Genomic DNA, 12,278 nt, shown 5'->3' on the forward strand with positions numbered 1-12,278 from the left:
TTATAAAGGTACTAATCCCATTACAAGAGTCCCACCCTCATGACTTCATCTTAACCTAATATCTCCCAAAGGCCTCATCTCCAAATACTGTCACATTAGGGGTTAGGGCTTTAATGTATAAATTTTGAAGGGACACTTTCAGTTTATAGCACCGGATAATTCAAAATAATCTCTCAAGATCCTTAATCATATCTGCAAAATCCCTTTTGCTGTGTAAATCCCTTTGCCACAGTCATAGGTTTCAGGGACTAGAATGTGGACATCTTTGTAGGGGCCACATAACTGCCTATCACAGTAGGTGATCAGTAAATATTTGTAACATGAGTAATAAAGCCTTCAAAATACTAAATAAATTTCAGATTTTGGTCTGGTTACTGTACATTTAATTCTAGTTCAGGCCAGACTGTCTTCACATCTGGCATTCTAGTGGTTAATTGTTCCCAGAGGATCTTGATTGTGGAAGTTGTGTCCCACCCCCCTTCCTACCCACCAACTGAAGACACAGCCCCAGGTCCCCTGCCCTGAACTGCTCCTTATCAGCTATCCCTCCATGGAGCTTCAGTCAGCTCATTGTATTGTATGAGGTGATAACAGCTACCACTTCATTCTTATTTCTGCTTTTCAGGCCTTTCAGTTCTCAAAATATCTTCTAGTCTGTGCCACAGTATTGCCCTGTCAGCACTTATCATTAATCTCCTCTAACACCATGCCCAGGTCATGCTTATGGAAAGGGTTCTGGGAAGGCCTCTCTCTTCTTCCTGCCATGGGGAGTAGGGCTGGGTGTTGGTACTTCAGTGACCATAAGTTGGAGTCAGGGAATTGGAGGAATGGATTTTATAAGAACGATTGATCACAAGCTCACTCATATTGTAGTTGCTACAGCACCTAAGTGGAGATATAAACTGCCATTCATTTGTTCATTCATTCTACCAGTGTTTACTGAGCGCTTTGCAAGGCATGAGGGCACCACATCTGCCCTTGAGAAGTTTACCGTGGATACAATGTCACAGGAGCACAGATCAGAGTGAGAGAATGACATGTGCTTCCTCCAAATCACAAGGAATGCTACTCTGAGCTAGAGGCTTTGTATGGCTCCTGGGAACAGAACTAAGATCCTTTCGCAGAAAGTACAACAAGGCAGATCCTATGGAAGGAATAATGCTTGACTTGTTCTAAGTGTCTTTACCAGGTAGGGATTTCCTTATCACAGGAGATGTTTAGGCAGAGGACTGAGAGGGTTAGAGAAGACTCCTACATGGGTGAGAGTTTAGATCATATGACCCCTAAGCTTCCTTCTAAGTCTAAGATTTTGCTTTTTATTTGGTTGGAGCCCCAGGCTGCATGAAGCCATGATTAGTATATTGGTCACTGTCAGTGGCAAACGACAGAACCCCTTCTGGCTGGTTTAAGCCGAAAAGGATTAGTCTGTTAAAGGATATTAAGTCACTCATACAATGGTTGGGGTGCTTTTCAAAACACAGTGGAGGCTGAGCATCCAGGAACAGGAAACCACTCCCACTCCTGTGGCCGCCAAGTGCTGGGTGTTGGCCTCACCAAGAGGGACCAGACACCCACTGGAAATGATCACTGAGAAGTGGCTTCTCTCTCCCTTCCTTCCTTCCTTTCTTGGCTGCTCCTTCTCTGTGATTTGCATCCACTTCTCAATCCTCTGTTCTTTGTTTTTTGATGCTGTCCCCATAAGAATACTGGTTCTCATATTATCCTGTATCTTTTCTTTGTGAGATAATTGGAACTGGAAGAAGAGAGGAGGAAGAATGAGGGAGATCAGTGATTGTTTCCACTCATATAGCATCAGTCTTTGCTGACCACAGCACCCACCGGCACTGCAAAACTGAGTTAATCCTAATGTGATTATTTAGCCCCCGTTTTTCATTTTTTTATCTCTTCGTTTTCTTTTTTTTCTCCTCAGAGGTAAAGGATGGGAAGAAAGTATTTGTAAAGTAAAAATAAAAGGAAAAAATTTTGTCTTCCAATTCCATGCCTCAGAGGTAAGCATTTGACATATCTTCAAATAGGAGATGTTTTTAAAAAATCTAAACTTGTAACATAATGTATGTAATTTCCCCTATTGATGGGCATTGGGGATTTCTCTGTTGTCTGCTGTTACGAACAGCGCCACAATGGGCGTTTGTGCACATGTATCTTTATGCATTTGTTGCTACAATTGCTGTGGGACAGAGTCCTTGAAGTGGAATTTCTGGAACATGTGTATTTTTTATAGATAATGACCAATTTTCTTTCTCCAAAGCTGTAAGATTTACATTTTCATGAGTAGAATATAAATGCATATTTTCCTGTACTCTAACACTCAAAGTTAATTTTTTCCCATTTGTAAATGAAAAACAGTGCCTCTTTTAAAAATTTTCTTTTTCTCTCTGTTAGTTTGGCAGTTATTGTTTGCTTATATTTATTGGACACTTTAATTTTTTTCTGTTGTGACTTGCTTGTTCATATCCTTTGATGATTTTTCACACTGAGTGGATTGTCCTTATTTATTTATTTACAGGAACTCTTTATAGATTATAGCTATTAACTCTGCAAATATTTTCTTCTAGATCTGTCACTTGTCTCTATTAATAGTATCTTTAATCATACAGTTAACTTTGTCAGTCTTTTCCTTTGGTATCTGTGTTTTGCTTCCTGCTGGGAAAGTCTTTCTCACCACAAGATTGCAAAAATATTCTATATTTTTCTAGTATTTCCAATAAATTTTTTTACTTTGCTATTTAGTCCTTCAGCACTATTTTGTTAGTATGGTGTGATTTTGGAATCTAATTTTTTTTCTCCCCAAATGAATGGCCATTTGCCCCAGTCTTAAAAAGAAATCATTTTTTCCTCACATTTTAGCTTATGTTTATTTCTATCTATCTATCTATCTATCTATCTATCTATCTATCTATCTATCTATCATCACCTCTCTCTCTCTTGCTGGAGCTGTTTTGTACATTCTAGTATGTTTTGCTGCTTTTTCACTTGACTACTTTTGCACAATTTACATTTCTTTTATCACAAATGGTGTTGAATATTTTTCACACTTGTATTGTATCTGATTTGTCCTCACGTTAATTCTTTGTGTACTTTGCCAATTTAAGCACGTTGACTTTGAGACGGAGGCTTGAAATTTCCCGGTTGACATGCCGGGCAGGCATGGAAGGTGTGAAGCAGAAGGGCAAGGACGAGGACAGGCAGAGAGATTTAAATTTGTGAATCACTCTCACAATTAAAGCCAGGGAGTAGTTGAGGTCTCAGAAGAAGGGTGTCAGGAGAAAGACGAATAGACAAGGACTAGGAGAAGAGGATAGTAATCAAGAGGAAGAAGAGGCAAGCTAGAATTACGGTATTCACACTGTAGAAAGCAAGCTATAAAGATCAAAATGCCATGGCCAATAGGAGGCTTTTGCTGAAAAATAAGACCTTCAGCCTTTCTGTTTAGAAAGAGATGGCCAAAATAGTGTGGGCAGAGCATCAATACCCTTGGGATGAGGATTTGTAGGCAACCTGCTGTCACTTGGTTGAGGGCTTAGCCCCTATATCCAAGTTTTATAAGTAACACTCGGGAAGGGATGCATTTTGTGTCATTTTCCTATGCTGGTGAAACATTCCAACTAATTAATTCACTTTCTGCTTCAACCAATGCCCCTGATGACTCAAGATGCCGTTTTCAAACCTGTCGCCAGAAGCAGGGCGGCAATCTGTGAGAGTGAGCTGGACGGATGCTAACTGGGCCATCCAAACTCTGAACTGTTGACCTTGGCCCTAATCAACAAAAGAGACTGGTCGTATTCAAAGAAACAGCATGCTTGGTTTTGTATTACATGAAAAGCATAGCCCTTTTGTTATCTCAGTGAGAAAGAGGTCACAAAATTGTGTATTTTAAACACAGGCATATAGACAATCTAAAATACTGCATCAAGTATTTGAGATAAATGTGGTTTATATAGAGAGTCTCTTTTAAAATGCATGCTGTGTAGCTTCAATCCTGCTGTTCATGATGTTTCAATCATCTCTTGTTGACTATTCAGGAAATTCATGATAGTGGCTCTTCTACTTTTTTTCATACTCATCCAGCTTGCTCACTCCCAGCAGTTGACTTAACCTTCTATTCTACTAGAAGATATAAACCATTAGTTTTAAGTTTCCTGTCATTCCCCTGACCCTGCCCCCCATCAGCCTCTCACCTAACAATATATTTGTCTACACCTTCATCTTTGCCTCAGAATCTCTCTGTAGCTCTACCTACCTCTCTTCTTTCTCTTCTCAAGAAGATACAATCCTTCTTCACTTTGGACTAAAATTTATTGACGTTAATTTGCACACAAGTTAAAAAGTCAAATAATGTTGAGAGGTCGTCTTCAAATATCATCAATCCCCTGGTTTTGCCCCTTTCAACTTTTTTAGCTGTTTCTTCTTGGTATTTCACCTCCGTGTTTTAAAATAATATGCGTGTATCACTTTCTCTTGCATCCTTCATATAATTGCCCAATATAGTTATAATCACAATTCTCTATTACATTCATATTAAGTGTAAATATGTAAAGTCCATTCACAGCCGAGCCAAGTAGTGTACTATGATAACATTTCTTTTCATACAAGTTTTTTTTCCTGGAGAAACAATTTCCTCATGTTTATCTTTCTTTGAGGCTGGTTCTGATGCTTGCTTTGTCTCTTTAGACTGCGGTGTTTTTCCTTTTAGCATGCCTTGTAATTTATTGTTGAAAGCTGGACATGATGTATTGGGTAAAACTGAGGTAAATAGGCCTTTATTGTGAAGTTTTATGTTTATCTGGCTAGGAGTTAGGTTGTGTTTACCGTTTTTTGTAGTTCTGGTCTCAGACGCTAAAATTTCCACTAATGTCCTTGTTTTTTGTCTCTCCTATTGTCTCCCTCTGTCCTGGAGACATCTTCTTAAATGGCGTCTGAGGCTTGCAGTTCTTTTAGCTGTAACTCCCTGTTTTTATACAGGAGCCCTGTTGATGTAGTGGTAGGGCGTGGCCTAAGGGGAATTATTCTGTAGTCCTGCGACTGGGTCTCAGTCTACCAGTGAACCTGAGTTAGGTATTTCTCTTCCTCCACGTCAAAGTCTAGAGGGAGCTGGAGTTGGGTATTTCCTGTCCCCCTGGTTGAGTAGGCTTTGGTAAAACCCCGGTTGCTTAGGCTCTGATAAAACAGTTTCCCTTGAGGGCAGGCTTTGTTAAGGAGAACAGAGAGCTATGAGTGTATTTCAGAATTGTTACTTTTTGCCTTCTCCTGCCAGGAGCATGAGAGAATTTTTCTCCCATCTTCACAGTAAGAGTGTGGTAGGGCTCATGGAGGTAAAATTCATAAACGTGTAGGGCCCCCCTAAGGCGAGACCCCTCAGATTTTTCAACTCTCAAGCTTGTCCACACTGAATCTCCAGCAGTCTGTCAATTACAGTTTAAAGTTTTCCTACTGGTATTGGCTCCAGCTGTGGGCTTCTGCTCCTGGTAGGCTGTGATTCTCTGTATTGCCCTGTCTGTCTTGCCGGTTTTGGAGGCAGCAGTTTGCCCTGTGACCTCACTTCTCTGATGTATCTAAGAAGAGTTGTTGATTTTTAGTTTGGTCAGTATTTTTCTTGTTGTGAGGAGGGAAGTGATGACTTCCAAGCTCTTTACATCTCAGACCAGAAACTTGAAATCCTTTGCTTCGAATCTCTGGCTAAGTTTTCTTATTCACTCCTAAAACCCTGTAAATCTCTCTCAGCAAAGTTTATCAGATATATACCTGCTGTGTTTGTTTGTTTGTTTCCTGGAGTAATCCCTCTTGAAGCCCTCTATTCTTCTGCTCCCATCTGGAATGCTTATGCTCTAAATTGGCTGCATCCTGAGGCTTCTTTTTGCTACAATCTTATGAATTCCCTTCGTATTTATTCTGCCTCTTCCGTCTCTGTCATGCAACCCATGTCTCTCTTTTTTTGGTTTACTTCCTCGTTTTAGTGGAGCACATATTTTTATAGCTTCAGGAAAAAAGTGCATGGAAAGCAACTTTTTAAAAGTCTTTAATGTCTGAAAATGTCTATTTTACTATCACACTTGATTAGTTTGGTGGGATACAGAATTCTAGGTTCAAAATAATTTCCCCTCAGAATATTGAAGGCATGGCTCCATTGTTCTCTAATTTTCAATGTTACTTTTGAGAAGCCCAATGCAACTTTCATTCTTGATTTTTTTCCTTCTGGAAGCTTTAGGATCTTATCTTTTTCTTCGGGATTCAGAAATTCCACAATAACATGCCTTACTTTGGGTCTTGTTTCATGCTTGTGCTACTTGGACCCATTTAACTGAAAACTCTTGTCCTTCAATTTGAGACATTTTCTGTTTTCTTTGTTCTCTCTCTTGAACTTCTATAAGTCAGATGTTTGATCTCCTGAATTTTCCTTAACTTTTCTCTCCTATTTTGTAATGCTTTATTTTTTGTACTAGTTTCTGAGTGATTTTCTTATTTTCCAATTTTGAAATTTTATTTGTTATCATATTCTTAATTTCTTTTTTGGTTCTCTATTGTTCCTATCTTTATTCTTATCCTGTTCTTGCATCATAGATGCAATATCTTCTCTTACTTAAAAATATTAATGACAGTTTTTGTACTCTTTCATGAGGAGGTTTTCTTCATACATCTGGTGCTTCTTGGCTGCTCCTTTATATTTAAGAAGGAGTCACTAAAAAGCTGTCTGGAAGCTTTGTGTGCATGGGCAGGGCTTGTGACAGATGGAGATTTACTGCCAGGTGCTCCGATGGAATCCTGGAGCTAGCCTGGGGAAGAGAGTTGGGGACCCACTGCTTGCTATGCAGAATTTGATTTACTGTCCTAATTTTTAGTCCCATGCTCTTTTCCATTTATGCTGTCCCCACGGCTATAGCCTCTTTGAATCCATTTCTCCAGGGAGAATAAGTTCCCTGTGGAGCTAGGGGATTGGTAGTGCCAGACTGCACTTAGGGTGGAAAATTGGGATCTAACTGCTCCTGTTTTGAGGCCGCCGGCTGCCTCTCTCCTTTCACAGTATCACAGATCTTGAGCTTTTCGGGAGTGATGCCAGGTAAGTCATCTTGCTTCTCACGCATTTCTCTCTCAGCTAACTCACCAGTCGTTCATCTTCATTTCCTTTCCATATACTAATCTCTCTCAATTTCATTGAAAATAGATATGTCTCTTATTCTCCTTGTTGTATTGGGGGTAGTTTTGAGAGAAAAAGAGAATAGAGGCATCTTGACTCTAGTAACTCAGTGCCCTAAGCCCGTGATATCATGCTCCCTGCTTCTAGACAAGAGCCTTGTGTCAGGGCATGTTTAATTGGTGTGCAAATCAGTTCCAGGCTATGGAGGCAGCAGTGTTACTTAGGAGGACATGGAGAGGGAGGAGGAGGAGGTGCAGGATCCAAGCCCTTGGGGCCCCTGCTCCACTCAGAAGGGGTGAAGCCGTCCAAGACCCGTCAGGTTTCACAGGCTGCAGAAGCACCCAGAGCCCAATCTAATGTCTTGATGGTCTACGTTAGCTCCAGAGAGCTCAGCAGAGCTGTAGCTCCCCGGGAACCCATTTGCTGTTGTCTTGAAGCCTTTATGGAGCTCTCTTTTGTCACTTTTTTAGTAGCTTTTTGTCCATCTTCCTGATGCACTTGCTTATGCTCCCTTCTCCATCATTATAGCATTCCAGCTGCATGCTCTTGTTTTTCTGGTCTTCTTACTGTCTCCATGTTTAATATGTTGGGACCTTAAAGACGACAATCAGCTACTTTAGATCACAGCTGGTGCTGATGCTTGCTTCATCTTTTCTCCCAAACTCCCAATTCCTCTTCTCTTTAACCCTTCCTCCTCTCTGCACAAATATGTGCAGCATTCCTCATCTTGGAAAATTTTCTCTCAACTGTGTTAACCCCTCAGTTAACCATCCTTTATCTTCTTTCCACTGGTCAACTTCTCAGAAGAGTATCTACTTATGGTCTTCATTTTCTCACCTCCCACAGACTCTCATTCATGCCTTGCACTGTAATCTGGCTTAAGCCCCCATTACACGTTACAATCTGTTTCCAAAGTCACCAAATGATCTAATTTCTAGATCAGTTGTCTTTTCTTGACAAGATCATCTCCCCCTTTTGAAATGCTCATCTCCTTGGCTTGAAAAACACATTATCCTGGGACTTCTGGCACTCCGGTGGGTTCTTTCTTTCCTTTTTTTTTTTTGCCTCCCTCTTTACTTCACCCTCCCCTCCCCCATAGATGGAGATAAGGCTCCGTCCTTGGCTTTTAGTTGTTTCTTTTTGAATACTCTCATATTTTCCACTATCTTGGCATCAAAATTTCTGGAAATCTCCAGTCTGTAACTGCTTTCTCAGCTTCCAAACTATAGCTCCAATTATTTGCTTAAAATCCTCACTTACATCTCTGATACTTCAAATTGAACACATTTAGCACTGAATTCATCTTTCTTCAAAAATTAATTATACCTCCTGATGTCCTTAGGAATATCCATAGTGGTATCATTTTTACTTTAAACTAAGCTCAAAACATTTAAATCATCAGTTTTCCCTCTCATTTACCTCCCATATTGCATCAGTCTTCTTTCATATTGCTTCACCTTTCCTTTTATTTTTTTGCTGAGGAAGATTTGCCCTGAGCTAACATCTGTGCCAATCTTCCTCTATTTTGTATGTGGGTTGCCACTCAAGTATGGCTGCTGATGAGTGGTGTAGGTCTGCACCCGGGGACCAAACTCAGGCCACTGACATGGAATGTGCCAAACCTAACCACTAGGCCTTGGGGCTGGCTCCATTTTTTCTTTGCATTTTTCACCACGCTAGGCATAAGCCTTCCTTAACTCATTATCTATACTGTAGTTGCTTTCAAAGTGATATTCCAGGTTCCAGTATCTTCTCCTCAATTTGTGTTACTGCTGGATCAATTGGTTGGTTGATTAAGATTGCCCCTTTCTTAAAACAAGTTGAGTCATCTTGCTGTTTTCCCTTGTAACTCTACTACTCAAAAACTTTCAGTGGCTCCTGAATTGGGCTGGACCACAGAGGCCCTTACAGGTTTGAAGTTCAGCTCTTGGATTGTAAATCAGATTCACTTTTGTTTTGCTGGCAAATGAGCAGAACAAGGGTACTGGTGGGTGGCACTGGCTCCTTGTTGACTTCTTAGTTCTTCAGGAAGGTGCACCTCGTATGTAGTGGCTCTGAAAACCTCTGTGGAATGAGGAATTTGCTAGGTCAGAGAAACTCAGACCTCTAGTTTCACTGCCTTTTCTATCTTTTTGGGCTTGGCAGAGGTGTACCAGGGGAGGTGGGGTATATTGGCTCTTAAACTACCACAGTGACATAGTTTTGTGTTCTATTTCTTGTTGTATCATCAGACCTACCTGAGGTTTTAGTAGAAGAGGCTTGGGCTGTGGCCCACCATAGTACAAATGCAGGATGTCAAATATGGTACTATTGTGACCACTTCTCCTTCCTGTGTTCAGGGCAGACATTCCTAATCAATCACAGCCTCTTTTTTTTTTTTTTTTTTTTTTTGTGAGGAGATCAGCCCTGAGCTAACATCCGCCAATCCTCCTCTTTTTTTTTTTTTGCTGAGGAAGACGGCCCTGGGCTAACATCGGTGCCTATCTTCCTCCACTTTATATGGGACGCCGCCACAGCATGGCTTACCAAGCAGTGCGTCGGTGCGCGCCGGGGATCCGAACCAGCGAACCCCGGGCCGCCGCAGCGGAGCGCACGCACTTAACCGCTTGAGCCACCGGGCCAGCCCCAATCACAGCCTCTTTTTGTAAGCCAGGATGTGACTTCACAATTCTTGACAATGTTCTTCAGCCATCTCTTACCAGTGGATTCATTCATTAATTCCACAAATATGTGTGTAGCACCTACAATGTGCAGGCATTATTCTAGATGCTGTAGATACTGCAAAGAAAAAGCCAGATGCCTATTCTCATGGAGCTTACATTCTAGTTGGGGATAAAGGAAATAAACAAGTAGACAAACAATTTGAGATAGTCATAAGCTCTGTGAGGAAAATGAGACAGGACATTGTCATTGAGAGAGACTGGGGGTAACTAATTTGGAAGGAGAGGTCAAAGAAGGCTGCTCTCAGGATGTGGCTTTTGCTCTGACACCTGACCAAGGAAAAGCAGGTGGTCCAGTGAACAGCACCTTGGAGACAGTGAACAGCCAGTCACAGCCCCTGAGGTTGGGAGCCACTTTAGCTTGTTCCAAAGACAACCAGGAGGCGAGTGTATCTGGATCAGAGTAGACAGTGGGGAGTGTGCTGTAAGAGGAGGGCAGAGGTTGTTGGTCTCTTGTTAATTGTTCCATTCCCAGTGCCTAGAATAGGGCTTGGCACAAAGCCAATATTTGTTTAATGAGTAAATGAAGGTAGAGGCTCTGATGTGATATAATGATAAAACTACTGAAGATTCTTTCTGGTTTGACCCTACCTACCTTTTCAGTCCACTATTTCCTCGCACAGTCAAATAGACATTATTTTTCTTTTTTACCACAAATACACTGTGAAAACTTTTTTCTGCCATGTTTTGCTTCCCTATTATCCTTGCCTCCAGGTCTCCACGCAAGTTTTACTCTTTAAAACCCAGATATTGTCGCATCTTCTCTGTGAAACTTTTCCAAGCAATTCAAAATAGGGTAATTTCTCCTTCCTCTGAATTTCTTTAATAGCTAGCATGTGTGTCTTTTGTTAACACTCAACATAAAAAACTAAACAATTAATTTGTTAACAACTTTCTTTGTCCTGTGTCTCCAATCCAGGACTGTCTTGAGGGCAGGGGTTGTTGTCTATGTCTTGACATCTTAAGCACCTCCCAGTTGCCTTGCGCATGGTTGTTGCTCAGAGAGACTGCTGTTGACGATCTCAGTACCTCCCCATAGATGCTGAATGTCTGTGACTGGTGAGCTGAGAGCTCGTGTGGTTGGTGTTGTGTTTGGGCCCATGTGAGTCAGCGAACCTCCTTCTGCTCCCTCTGCAGGGGCGGGGTCTGGTGGTCCCAGGTGCACAAGGAGAAGAACGGGTGAAAAGGGCCTAGAGGAAGGAATGTGGATGATGGTCAGCCTGATGACCACCTTTAGGTTGTTGAACATCATCACACCACAAAAGGCAGTAAGTAAATTTAAAAATTCCTTTCCTAGCCAAATACTGTATGATTTCACTCATATGTGGAAGCTAAAAACAACAAGAAGCAAACACATAGATATAGAGATTAGCTTGGTGGTTACCAGACGGGAAGGGGGGAAGGGGGCGGGTGAAAGGAGTAAAAGGGCACACGCATACAGTGATGGATGGCAATTAGACTTTGGGTGGTGAATATGATGTAGTCTTCACAGAAATCGAAATATAATGATGTACACATGAAATTTATATAATGTTATAAACCAATGTTACTTCAATTAAGAAAATTAATTTAAAAAATTTCCTTCCTTTTGATGCATCAATAATCTCATCTTCATATTCAAAGTACAGCAAGTAATAATCTCTTATTTGTGGGAGAACAAAGCTTTGAATGAAACCCACATTTTAGATGTTTGAGGTGGCTGTGAGAGATAAGAACCAAAGTAAACCGAATAAATGAGAAGCAGTAGTGGCAGTTATTCACACTTCAGGAATCCAGGACTTAATAACCATGAACTGAACCTTGAAAAATGGCAAGTTCTGGAAATAAAGTTTAATTATCATGTAATCTTTATTATTGGGTTAAATTAACTATCACCTGGCAACATCTCTGCAAATGTTGAAAGCTTTGATGTCCAACTTAGGAGATACATGTACTTTATATCCCCCTCAGAGAGATGAACTTCAAGTGTGAAGCGTTTAGTCAACTTGGTCCTTCTTTTTAATCACTGCTCTAAAAAAAAATCCTCTTTTTTTATTCTTGTAAAATATTTATTTTATTATATTTTATATGCTAAATAAAAGTAGCCGTAGATATAATCTGCCCTGAGCCAACAGACCATACATCAATTCATGAATACTTAGCCGAAGGTATTTTCCATGAGACCCATGAAGCATTTCTAATTGAAACTTAACAAGCTACTATGCAGCAAACATTCTCATCTTCAGCTCTAGAAGGGAAATATGATTCTGCATGCAGACATAGAAGCTTTTTAATTTAGCTGGAAGAGAGTGTTTGTGACTGTGCAGTTGTGTGGTGTAATTTTTTTTAATTGCTGAAGTGTCATTGTTTGTTATTTCATATTTATTGAAAAATGTAAATGTCACATGTAACAGAATAGCAATAAG

The sequence above is a fragment of the Diceros bicornis genome, chromosome 9 (assembly GCF_020826845.1).
Source record: "Diceros bicornis minor isolate mBicDic1 chromosome 9, mDicBic1.mat.cur, whole genome shotgun sequence".
Taxonomy (NCBI): Eukaryota; Metazoa; Chordata; class Mammalia; order Perissodactyla; family Rhinocerotidae; genus Diceros; species Diceros bicornis.